Source organism: Pan paniscus, chromosome 15, assembly GCF_029289425.2.
Source record: "Pan paniscus chromosome 15, NHGRI_mPanPan1-v2.0_pri, whole genome shotgun sequence".
In the NCBI taxonomy this organism is placed as follows: domain Eukaryota; kingdom Metazoa; phylum Chordata; class Mammalia; order Primates; family Hominidae; genus Pan; species Pan paniscus.
The window spans coordinates 83,530,643-83,544,155 of record NC_073264.2 but is presented as its reverse complement, the minus strand read 5'-3'; the positions used below and the strand labels follow the sequence as shown (position 1 = coordinate 83,544,155).

The window sequence follows — 13,513 nt, the reverse complement described above, 5'->3', positions numbered from 1 at the left end:
TTGAATGAAAGATGAATGCAAATGCTATGCAAGCTTCACACAAACTTTTCTTTGAAAACAGAATTTATAGCCAAATAAAGCAGCTGCTCTAATTATAAAGGCAACACCTAGGCAGCTACTCCTAAGCACAACTTAATAGGAGCCACTGTGAATAAATCAATTAATCAATTATTTCTTCCATGTAGTAGGCTTTATCTTACTAGGTATAGAGGCAGAAACGTGTGATATCTTTCTTCACCCATCATGAAGGCTACAGCCTACCCTCCTATTGATGTGGACAGGAGACAGGGAAATACTGGGTAGAAGAGGGTGGTTCCCTGGCGAAGGCCCCACCCTCAAGCCTGGAGACCCACGATCCTAAATGGGGACAGGAATTCCTGTTTTTGTGCCCAAAAAGTTCTCTTTTGACCTGTCACACTCCCTATTCTGTACCCTATAAACCCCAAACCTCAGGGTCCAGAAGCAGACAAAAAGAGGAGGAGAGACAAAGAGACAAGCAGAGAAATTGCAGAACAGTGCAGCAGAGAAAGGAAGAGGAGAAGAAGCAACTGAAGGCCAAGAGGAGTTCAGCTGGGGGTGGCTGGAGAGGAGTTCAGCCACTGCATGACCAAACTCCAGGGGAAAACCACCTTTCCATTCCATCCCCCTTCCGCCTTCCCATCCATCCTGCTGAGTGAGATACACCTCCACTACTCAATAAAACCCCCACATTCATCCTTCAAGTCTGTGTGTGACCCAATTCTTCTGGGATGCTGGGCAAGAGCTCAGGATACAGAAAGCTGTCACACTGGCCCTCTGTTCTTGCAGAAAGGCAGAGGGGACACTAACCTGGTTAACACTTAAGCCATCTGTGGACAGCAAGGCTAAAAGAGCATTGTAACACTGGCATCACAGGCACCCACCCCTAGACACTACTGCGGGGCTGGAGCCCATAGCACTTGCCCTGGCTCCTGCACCTGCCCATCTGTGTGCTCTCTCTCCTGCAAGAGGTTTGAGCTCACAGCAGTCTAACAGAGAGCCACACCCCTGTCACACACACTGTGAGGGGGGCCAGGAAACTCTCTTGTCTCACTATAACAAAAGACATGTTGGTTAATGAGAGAAAAGTATAATAAACATATTTGTTTTACATGACATGGGATACTTCAGGGATAAAGACCCAAAGACTCAGGGAAGAGTGTCCATTTTTATGCTAGTATTTGATAAAGAATGGACAGCAGTGTAAAAATCCAATTAGACAAAGGGTGTATAATCTAATAGTAATAGACAGAAGAGGGAAAGCTAATAAGGTAAGGCCTGTCTGTTCAGATTCTTCTTATTCAACCTGTAGCATTCCTTCCTCCTGGGTATGGGCCAAGACTCTGCTGGAATGAGGGCCTTGAAGGGAAAAAGTAGAGAGACCTTTCTAGGTTTTATGGCTTGTTTTGAGAGACGGGTTCTAGTTTCTATGACCCATCTAGGGGAAGTGGAATTCTGATTTCTATGAACTGTTTCAGAGGAGAAAGGGACAGGAGACAGGAGGATTGGAGAAGATGAGACAGACCTTGCTCCTGAGGCTTTCCCATCTCCTTTAGTTCAAAGTACTCAACATGCCTAAGTGCCATACTTTGGAGTATCATGTTCTGAGCCCCAACACAGGCACATGATCTACAGACTGCTTTAACCACTGTACTTTTTAACTCACCTGTGTCATCTGCTGCTCTATTTTTCCCACATTCACTTACCTACTAACAGTGAGGCTCTATCACTCTAGATATTTTTCAGAAATTATTGTTTCTGAATTTTTAGAAAGACACAGAATTCAGGAAAGCTTCTCAAGCTTCAGCCTCTTCTGTGGTGTGTGTATAGTCTTCTAAAATAGGGTGGCTTTTCTAACTGAGATGTCCTAAATCTGTTCCCCACCCTTATTGTGGTCTAAGACTTCACCTTCCTTAGTCTCTGATGGAGACTATACTGTTGGATTTTGATTTCGCTCCTACAGCAGTTTCTCCTCTGTATGAGACCCTGGCCTAGAAAGGAGCTCTAGAAAGGCAACTCAAAGACATTAGAATATTCTAGACTCTTCAGTCCTTAACACATGCCCTTGCACTCACCCAGCAGTGGAGAAGACAAACCCCTTCTTTCAGAGCTGCTAGTCTAAAATTCCCCCCATCTCATTACTTCCCTCTACTCCCTTAGCCCACACCTACCACTAGCATACCTGTTAATTATCTCCACTTTCTTCTTTTAGTTTCTTATTTATTTGTGTTTTTAAAGAGTCAGTACCTCACCGTGTTGTCCAGGATGGAGTGCACTGGCTATTCACCGGTGCAGTCCCTGTACTAATCAGCATGGTGGTTCTGACCTGCTCTGTTTTCTACGTAGGCCAGTTCCCCACTCTTCAGGCAACCTGGGGCATCCTCACTCCCAGGAAGTCACCAAATTGATGGCAATCTTAGTGGAGGCACTTGATCTGCAGAGTGCACTACAGCCCAGATCTGTAAAGCTCAAGCCATCCTTCTGCCTCAGTCTTCTGAGCAGCTGTGACTACAGGGAAGTGGGGAGGGAGGGGACAGGGGGCCCCTCACCCAATTCCACTTTCTTGAATTTGTGAATTATCAGGGATGCTAACAAAAATTCTTTGCTTGACCAAACTTTAATCAGGCTCTTGGCCCATCTGTGAACTCCCTTGTAGAATCCAGTTTTGTAGAATCCAGTTTTAAAGAATCCCATTAGGTGTGTTTAGCTAGAATCCTCCTAGTGAGTACTCCCCACCCTGGATATCCCATCAGGTTCCTCATGTTCCACCATCCCCCAGCTGATGTCTGATCACACAGGCCTATCTTGTAACAGAAAGAATTCTGTTAGGTAGGCTTAGCTAAAATCCTCCTTCCTCGTGATGTTTTGTCTTCGTAATTTTTTTATCTGCTGATTCCCACTCCATTAATTGACATTAAATTCTCACTTGTCCATGCTGTATTTGGAACTGAACCCAGTCTGTCTTCACTACTGCAAAATTCATTTGTGGTGGTCCTTATGTCTATCATAGGGGTCCTGAATTAAGTCTGCCTTGCCATGCTTTAGCAAATATCATTGAATATTTTTTTCTCATAAGTAACTCATCACCATATTTTGTTCTAAATATTGTTGTTTTGACATCTATAGCTGTTCTGTTGGTTTTTATGTGGCAGCTCTTAAGTGACTGAAGAAACAGTTCTGGGACTGTTGTCATTGTCAAGGCTAAGGGACAACTTCTCATTTGCTCACTGAAAGTTCACTGAAAATCACGGACAAAGAGGCAGATTAACAGGAGAAAGCATATGTAAATGTGTGATCATAGCTTTATGTGACATGGGAGCCTTCAGAATGAATACTCCAAAATACAGGGAAAATTGTCCATTTTTACACTTAGGCTTAACAAACTATTGACAACAATATAGAAATACAATTGAACAAAAAGGGTATGATCTAATGCCAATAGACTGAGTGGGGAAACCCAGCAAGGCCCATTTGTGTAGACACTTTTTTAGCATCTCTGAGCCTGCATTTGTTCCTTCTGGGTATGGGACAGGATCCTCTCTGCAATGGGGGCTTATGACTCCCATTCAAACAAGGTAGGTCAGATAACTTCTTTATGGCCAGTTGTTTACACAGAAAGGTGAGGGGAAAATTAGAGTAACATTTTTAGTTTTCATGGCTGGCTTTGGGGAAAAGGAACTCAGTTTCTATGGCTAGCCTTGGAGGAGAATTGAACCGAGAGACAGGAGTGCAGGAAAAGATCAGAGAAAAACTATTGCTTCTGAGGCTTTTATTTTGGGGTGTTGTTTTCTGAGTCCTAACATCATCTTCCCAGAATCTTTGCCTTCCTTTCATTCTTTGTCTCTTGTCATTCATTCTTCTCAGAACAGCCAGTGTGATGTCTTAACAAATAAATAAAATAAGGTTTATGTTATTTTCTTGCTTAGCTTTTCCAGTAGTTTCTTCTCACTTTAGACCAAAATAAATAAATGAGCATGTTTTTCAAAAACCCAATCATCATTCCATAAGCTATAAAACCATCCTTGATCTAGCCCTTATCTACTTTTCAAACCTCACTTATTTTACTTCTTTCTGTTTAAACATGCTAAGTTTGCTCCTGGCTCGGAAACTATGCACTTATTTCTTTGGGCAAATGTTTTCCTGCTTTGAGAGAGGAAAAAAAATTTCTCTACCATCTTAGGTTTTGAAATTGTAGTCATGGATTAAATCGACAGAAGACAAATTAAGAGAAAAGTCATACACATTTAATTGCTTTTATTTTACACACATGGGGACTACACAGAAAGAAAGACAAAACCCAAAGAAGCAGTTGGACTGGGAGCTTATATACCATTCTAACAAAGGGATATAAATTGTGAACAAGTGACTAGACAAAGAAGGGTGGGAACTGGACTTCCAGGGATGGTAAATTGTGGGCAGATGACCAGGAAATATATGATAGAAAAAAGTTGCTTAATAAAGCTTGTTATGCAGACTCACTTTGGTGTCATATCCTGTGATAAGAATCCTCTTCAGTGATTAAGAATATCCTTCTCACAGCACTGGAGAGGGGAATACCTTTGCAAATGGAAATTTGTCACCTTTACAAAGGTAAATGTATGCCCTTTTAGACAGAAAGTGAGAGAGCAGAGCATTTTGTGTCTGCTGTTTCTCAATTGCCCTTCACACAAAATAATCCTTATGCCAAAGTAGCATATTTTGGGGTGGCATATTCTGCTCCCCTTCAACTACCCCAGCATTTTCAGGTCTGACTCCTTTTTATTCAAAACTCATTTTAAATGTTGTCACCTGATCCTCTGAAGGAGCATCCCGTGCCCCCCTCTTCATCATAGTAGACTCCGTTACTCTTTTTACAGTAATTTTCACTATCAGTAATTGTCTTACTTGTATTAAGTTGGTGCAAAAGTAACTGCGGGTTTTGCCATTGTTTCAAAGGAAAAACCACAATTACTTTTGCACTAACCTAATATTTTGGTTTCATTCTTTATTGTCTAGCTGCTCTGTGCAAGCAAGGAAATTGTGTGCATGATTTATAACCTCAACTTCAACGCCTAGAAAAATATATGGCACATAATAGGGGCTCAAAAATATCGTTTAATTAATAACAAATATTGCTATAACAACACTGATTGCTTAATTATCCTGATCTCTCATTGAAATGCTTAGGGCCAAACGTTGCTCTTCTTGCATTATAATAAAAAGTAATTCCTACTCTCATCCCTAGTCCTCCTTTTAGTTTTTTAAATCAACTTTTCTTAGACTATCACAAGGCTATAACAAAGAACAAAAGGAAGGCCAAAGGACACAATCTATGATGACTTTAGCTCCATAGGGGGAAAAATAAAAATGGGCTGTCTTCAGAATTGCTGAACAGATGTCAAACCCATTTGCTACTTCACAAATCATTGTAAAGGATAATTAGATTCCATTGCTCCTCCAACAAGGTGACACAAAGAAAGATGATACTAGTTTCCAAAGAGGGGGCTTTTTCATAACCAAACAACTGAGAATTGCTACTTGAGAGGTCACTATCAGATTAAGGATCATAATGTCAAGGCTGAGTCTAGAAGATAATTTGGGACATCTCCATGGCCTGGCCAGAACAAAAAGAACTAGTGGGAAAAAGAAAATATGTATATATATAAACAAAACTATCTGCATCTGCTGAGTATTTTTTATCATACATATAAAGAAAATAAAAGCAGCTCTCCACTTTCTTACAAAACATGTTCCTGAAAATGTACCTGAAAGTGGAGTATCTGAAAGGCTAAATAGAAATGTAATTTTATAAGAAAATAGGTGATGGAAATGGAGGCTTTTTTGCAAGATTGCCTAGCAGTGTGACAAAATACTTATTTACTCCTTTTACGGGTCCTTTCCAGCTCCTTGTTTTCTAGCAACTCCCAGCATAGAGAGAAGAAACTTTGCAAAGGCCAGGGGCTACACCCAGGTAAACATCTACATGCTCCCAAAGAGATAGTCATTCTGACAGCTGAGAGCATCCATCCAACCACAAACAGCTGCTACTTCAATGAAGACTTAACTTACGCAACTGTGAAATATCTCATAATCGTCATTACTCTGCTAATGTATATTCACACACACACACACATGTTATTATGTGAAAGGAATTTTAATTGTGAAAACGAATAAAGGGAAAAACATAAACCATGCAAAAGTTGAACACTTACAGTAAAACAAGTTAGTAAATCAGTAAACTGTAATAATTGTTCGTGTAAATAAAAAACATCTTTGATATATATGTTGCACATATATATCAAAGAAGAATACAATGTTATTTCTGGAAAAAATATGATATCACCAGTGGGTCCTGCAAACTAAGCATGAGCCCTACCATGTTTTTTCTGTTAACTTTGGGAAGCCAGTTTCCTAGAAGCATTAATCACATGCTTTATTATGTTCAAGAAGTCACCATTTATAGAATAAATGCAACTATACCTGTTTCCTCATCTGGAAGCAATGTCTACAGCCATTTTAGCTTTTAGTTGTGGGTAGGAGGTTCTAGCATCTAGTGGGTATTGGCCAGGGATACTGCTACATTGTATAGGACAGTACCACAACAAAGAATTTTCTTTTCCAAAAGGCTGAGAGAACCCAAGTTAACAAACTTTGCTCGACACTTAAGAGAGATAGATGATAACAGATTGATTGATAGATTATATTCTTCTGTTAAATAATGAAAACAAAAACTCTCTTTAAAGCCTCAAACAGAATGCCAAGTAATATATTATTAGAATATTAACACTGTCAGTTTGAAAAAAAAGACTCAGAAATGCACAACTTGGCATTATTTTACTCTGGGGAAGTTCTCCACATTCATATGCCAAAAGCAATTACCATATTCCTGATTGCTAATTAGACTGGCACAGGTTTCAACTTATCTACAGATGGCAACTTAAATAATAGCTAATTTTTAAGCTACGTTTTGAATTTTGTAGGTTTCAATTTAAATATTTAAAGCTATGAGATCATCTGTTAATGTATTCACTATAACAATGAGCACAATTCTGTCATATACCAGGCTTGGACATATGGAAGAACAAGACTGGTTTCCCAAGCCACATGTAAAAATCATTCACATTTCTGGAAAGCCTACCCTACACTGAGACTCACATTGAGTTGAGAGAAGTATGCATCTGAGAAATATTTCACTCACCCACCCCCCAGAGAACCCCTGCCACATACGTGTTCCAGTAATAAGAACAAGAACCCCAGACTAGAAGTCAGATATCTTTCATTTTGGCCTCCTACTTTTTATTAGTTAGGTGATAATGATCAGTCCCAGAGTCACTGATGCCTCAGTTTATCCATCTGTAGAATGAATGGTTTAAAACTGTTTTGTACCTTTATTCATCAAGGCCCCCTCTGAGAATGTTATCAAAGCTTGTACTCTCCTCCCCCAAAATGAACATATTCATTGCATACATTTTCAAGATATTTCTTAAAGCCTGTTTATGAACTCACTAGGAATCAACTGATCACTAGTTAACAGCCTCAGTATTAGACTAGGTTCTTATGCTGTTAGCAATTTTGAAAAAAGTTTTAGCTAGAAAATATAGAGAAGTAGAAAGAAAGAGCCTTCTTACCTGTGGCCATCCTGGCTATGGATCATTGTTCTACACAAAACCACATGGGAGCATCAGCAAAGGATACTGTAAAAAGAATGGAGATAGGCTATCTCTACTTCAAATTTCAAAGAGCAATAACAAAAACAACCTTTACAATTCTACTGTTTAAAACCTTTCTCATTAGAATTGAAAGCTTGTCCCTAGTCTCAGAAAAAAGCATTTGGGAACTTTAGGGATTTGTATATGATTTTTTAAAATATTACATTGGAAAGAATACAAAATGAAATAGATATCATAGATGAATAACTTCTAATTGTTTTAACAGGGTACAAATACCTTTATTAGAGTAACAAGGGAAAAGTTACACCGGGCAGTTTTGTGTTATAATTATGAAAGAGTTACTCTTGAGTAATATAAGAAAGAGATAACAAAAAGATCTGATTCAATAAGAATTATTCTGATGTTAAGAATACAAAGCAGACTTCTCATGTGGCTGCAGTTGCAACAGAAAGTCAACTCAACAGGCTTCAATTTCTATGATTTCACTTCTCTCTACGGTCTGAGCTAAAAAAAAAAAGAAAGAAAGAAAAAAGAAAAGAAAAGCCTATTTCACAGACAATGTAGAGACAGGTAGAAACTTCCTTGATGTATCAAATTTTTAAACTTAAGCACAGGTGTGATCGCCAGGTGCATGCTCCAGGTGCACATACATCTTTGTTAATATCCACAGAATGTCAAGCCTTTCTTTCAGTCTGATTGGGCAAATTTAGAACACATGTTTTCTCTTCACTATGAACGGTTTATGGGTTCAGACTAATCATCTATAGCATATAGATATTGGGAGATCATTCACAATGTGTACGAAAAACTGTTAGCCACATATGTGCAGAGGCTATGATTTGGTTATTATTAACTTAAATTAAAAGCAACTTAGCAAAATTCTGTGCCAGTTCTGCTCCAAATACACTGCTTGCTTTTTTCTTCAGAATAATAAACAACATATTAACAATTAAAGGAATGGTGTGACAGTCATTCCTAAAACCTGCTTTCAATAATCTTAACAATCACTATGTTCTCCCTGCATCTCATTAGCAAAATAGACTTCAGTTAAGAATCCCAAAACTTGGTGCATTACAAAGGAAGAAGTGTTTAATCCATGGATTAGCAAAATTTTTTGTAAAGGACCAGAGAGTGAATGTTTCACTTCACAGGCCACATGGTCTCTGTTTTATATTCATTTTATTTAAAATCAACTCATTAATAATGTAAAAAAAAACTTCTTAGGTCATAGGCTGTACTAAAACAGGTCTAAGGCTAAATGTGATTGATGGGCTATTGTTTATCTCTCTGGTAGGAAACACAAGATTAAGTTCAATTGAAAGACTGAATGCAGCAAAGTATGATGTAACATTCATTTCATATTCCTCAGTTGATGAATCTGAAGTAGGGTGATCAACCATCTAGGCTTGTCCAGGACTGGGGTTTTTCCAGAATGTTGGGCTTCTAGTAATAAATCCAAGAAAGTCTCTGACCGATCTGGATGATTGGTCATTGATATGGTTTGGCTGTTTACCCACCAAAATCTCATCTTGAATTGTAATCTCCATAATCTCCACATGTTGTGGGAGGGAGTTGGTGGGAGGTAATTGAATCATGGGGGCAGGTTCCCCCATGCTGTTCTTGTGATAGTGAGCGAGTCTCAGGGGATCTGATGGTTTCCTAAGCATCTGGCATTTCCCCTGCTGGAACTCATTCTCTCTACTGCTGCCCTGTGAAGAGGTGCCTTCCTCCATGTCTGTAAGTTTCCTGAGGCCTTCTCAGCCATGAAGAATGTGAGTCAATTAAGCCTCTTTTCTTTATAAATTACCCAGTCTAGGTATCTCTTCATAGCAATGTGGGAACAGACTAATACAGTCATCCTAATAAATTATGCAAATGAGGGAAGTAAAATTCTTAAACAAGGAGGCCAAAAGAAAGCAGTCACTTCATGGCTTGACCATCTAACTGAAAAGTAGGAAAAAGACTGAGATGGGTGGGGTTAGAAGGCTAGTGGATTGAATCCTTATAACCAAATAAAGGTGAAATTAAACTCCACTGCTTGTTAACAACTCCCTAGTTGTTAACTTTTAACAACTCCCTGGTTGTTAAAAACCATTCATTTTTCTATGTTTAGCAAAAGCTGGGAAAATAAGGGGTACAGAAGTCATACAAAGTAGTGAGAGTCAAAAGAAACCAAACAGGCCATGTTAAGACTGGAAAACAACAACACAAACATTTACTCAGAAGAGCAGCTTGAAATTTCCATTTAAACTAGTCAACAAACAAGAAAGGTTGTGCAATCACATCAACACTATCCCCAGGTGCTGCTTATTCCATTTTGCTCTACAGTCTCTTTTGTTATTTTTTTTCTTCCTATTGAATGTCACTGGCAAGAAGTCAAAGAGTCCATTCCAGGTTTCGGTTGCTGAAGCAGTGAAGCAGATGGTGTCAGAAGCCAATGCAGGAGGGAAATACAGATCACACACAGCTTAGTTTATTTGAGACTTAAAAAAGATCTCATTAGGTCAGTGGTTAGAGCAGGGTGATAGAGAAGGAGTTCTTAGAAACCCCATGTCTTATTCTGTGGAGACCATTTCAAGACTTAGTTATGATAATTTCTTTTTTTTTTTTTTCTTTTTGAGATGGAGTTTTGCTCTTGTCACCCAGGCTGGAGTGCAACGGCCTGATCTCAGCTCACTGCAACCTCTGCCGCCTGGGTTCAAGCAATTCTTCCTCACCCTCCCGAGTAGCTGGAATTACTTACAGGCATGCATCACCACACTTGGCTAAGTTTTGTACTATTAGTAGAGACAGGGTTTCACCATGTTGGCTACGCTGGTCTCGAACTCCTGACCTCAGGTGATCCGCTCACCCCAGTCTCCCAAAGTGCTTGGATTGTAGGCATGAGCCACCACGTCTGGCCAGTTATGATAATTTCAGTACAATACTGAAACAAGGTCAATAGATTTGAAAAGATCAATGTTCAAAGCAACACTAAGTGGCAGAACAGTAATCTCAACTTGCATGAGAGCAGCAAATGGCTTAACATAGGAGTGGTCAAGAGAGGCAGCAAGATGCATTGGAATATCCAAGTAGAGAAGAAACTACGAGGGAAAAAAGAACTTTGCATAAATCTCGAAATGGCATTTTTGTATTTCCATGTATGCAATATATTATTCATGAAGTATAAAACATCTCACATGGTCTCACTTATTTGCACAATTTCCTCAAGAGGCCTTTTGGAAAGAAATCTTGACACCCATTTCACAGACAGCAGGATTTAATTATTTCCCCAAAGTCACATCTTGAAAAAGTGCTGACATTGGGACATAATCTGTTTCCCTGAACTCCAAAACAATCCACTCTAGAAGAGCATGGAATAAAGAGAAGCACAAATCAGTTACTAGCCTGGGAAATATATTAATAGACCCGACGTTAAACATTGGAATTATTATAGCTAACAGAATGAGAAAGAAAAAGATGCCAGATGTCACTTAGGATAGAACTCTAAGGGTAGGATTAAAATGTGAATGTAGCTAAGTAAAATTCCTTAAGGAATTATAGTAGAGAAGCCACCAATCCAATAGCACATTGTTTAAAAACCTCCATCCAACTAGGGCACAAGGTGCATGCTGTCCAATACACCTAATATACGAAAATGCGTGAAAACCGTTCTGAGTTGAGGAAACAGCATCAGCAGGATAGTTATGCACCTTGTAGGCTTCTGACCTACATTTAGCACGTGTGCTGCCAACTCGGTTCCCCAGATGTCAGTGGGGAGTGCTGAGCATGAAGCAGCAGGCAATGTCCTAGGAAATCAGCCAGAGACCAGTCCAAGAGGGTCAACCCCTCTGGAAAAACTTTAAAGGGCCTACCTTCTCTTGGGAACTCTTGAAGAAACTGGTGCCTCAGTGCAAAGCAGAAAGTGTCTTTCCTTTCCACAAATTTATTTATCTATCTAGGCTAAACTCATGGCATCAAGCAGCACAAAGAAAGCATTATTTAAGAAGTATTTAGGGAGCAACCAATCCCTAACTACTGCTAAATAGTGGTTACTCCCTAAACACTACCTTAATATAGGTTACTTAATTTAAGTTACTTAATATAACCTAAATAGTGGTCACTCTCTAAATACTCCCTAAATACTGCTTTTTTGTGTGCTGCTTGATGTCATGATAAGTATTACAAGTGCTAAAGGAAAGAAGGAGAGACCCTTCCTGATGCTTAGAGTCTAATGATGTGCTGGTAAAAGCTTAACTGCCTACCTGGAGGACAAGCTGTGAATTGTACCATTTGTTGATTAGCCATCTGTAAATAATCCTACCATGACCAATTTCAACCTATCAACGTGATGCAAAACACCTTTAAAAATTTGTGAAACTATAGTAATTATGCACTAGTAGGAGCAGTATTCAGTGCACTACTGCTTAAAATTTATGCCTAAAGAGGTAAAAATGTAGGAAAAGTAGTTCTGATTCTCATGTATGTGTAAATGCAGGCATGTATGGGTATGAGAGTCTGAGTGTGTGTGGGTGGGTGGGGGTAGCATACAACTACAAACTGGATAATCAAATTGAGCCATCCCACTCTAGCCTGTGCATAGATAGTGGTGGAAAAGCGCCCTTTTTGCTCTACACTCAGGCAGATCTCCAGGCATTCAAAGCACTTGCTTATCTGGTCCAGCAGCCTGAACTGCCCCACTCTTCCTGAGCAGAGATTGTGATGCAACAGAGCCCTCTCTGCTCCATGCCCAGGCAGATCTCCAGGCATTTAAAGCACTATTCTCCTAGATTAGCAGCCTTTGCCACCCTACCCTTCCTATGCAGATTGTGGTACAGTGGGCCCTCTGTAGTTCATCCCTATGTAGATCTCCAGGCATCTGGAGCACCCACCCCACTGAATTAGGAGTTTAGGCCACCCACTTCCCCCATGCAGAGAATTTGCAGTCAAGGAAGTTTCGCAGTTCCATGCCTAGGCACACCTCTGGACAACTGATTTCCCACTGGATTCTCCCACTGGATTCTCCCTTAGTGGCTAGGGCTTTTGCCTGCCATCAAGGGACCTATAGGTTAGTCTCCTCAGGCTGGTCCTGTATAACTTTCCCTCTGACCCTCCCACCTGTCAGGGATGAGCAGGGAGCTCAGACCACTGTGCACTCCATGGTTCAGCCCATTACCTGAGACAATAAAGAGCTTCTCCCAGTAAACAAGGATCAAAGGTATACCCGGCCACATTGGCCACAGTCAGACCTTACCATAAGTGTTATCTACTGGCTTGTAGGTCAAACTGCATAACCCAGCAGGTAGGTCAAACCAGCTGAAACATATCCACAGGGCTACAGAAACAAAGCTGAAAGACTCTATGCAACATTCCCCACATTCACACCCCCTGGGAATGGGGAGAAAGGGGAAGGGAAAGGAGAAAAAACACACACAATGGTATTACAGAGAAAAAGAAAAAAAATTCTACCCACATTAAAATAATTACAAAAGTTAGTGTTAGCACCTTCATGTTAGAAGGAACTAGCACAAGAATTCCGGCATCATGAAAAATCTGAATGTAGTGACACCGCCAAAGGACTATACTCAATCTCCAGCAATGGTCTCTAACCAAAATCAAAACTCAGAAATGACAGACAAAATAATTCAAGGCATGGATTACAAGGAAGCTCAATGAGATCCAAGATAAGGCTAAAAATCAACACAATGAAGCTTCTCAATCAATCGAGGAAATAAAGGAAAACATAAACATTCTAGAAACATATCAATCAGAGATTCTGAAATTGAAAAACTCACATAAGAAATTTCAAAATACAGTTGAAAGTTTTATCAATAGAATGGACCAAACAGAAGAAAAACATTCAGTGC

At 39.7% G+C, this 13,513-nt stretch overlaps 1 protein-coding gene across 3 annotated transcripts in view; it reads right to left on the bottom strand.

Moving 5' to 3' along the window:
* LOC129393842 (uncharacterized) overlaps positions 1 to 13,513 on the bottom strand; it is a 1,009,906-nt gene that overhangs the window by 200,314 nt on the left and 796,079 nt on the right. For all 3 annotated transcript variants that reach the window (XR_008620938.1, XR_008620939.1, XM_055097920.1), the window contains one exon: positions 7,626 to 7,691. The gene's annotated coding sequence lies outside the window, so the exon portion shown is untranslated. The remainder of the gene's footprint in view (positions 1 to 7,625; positions 7,692 to 13,513) is intronic.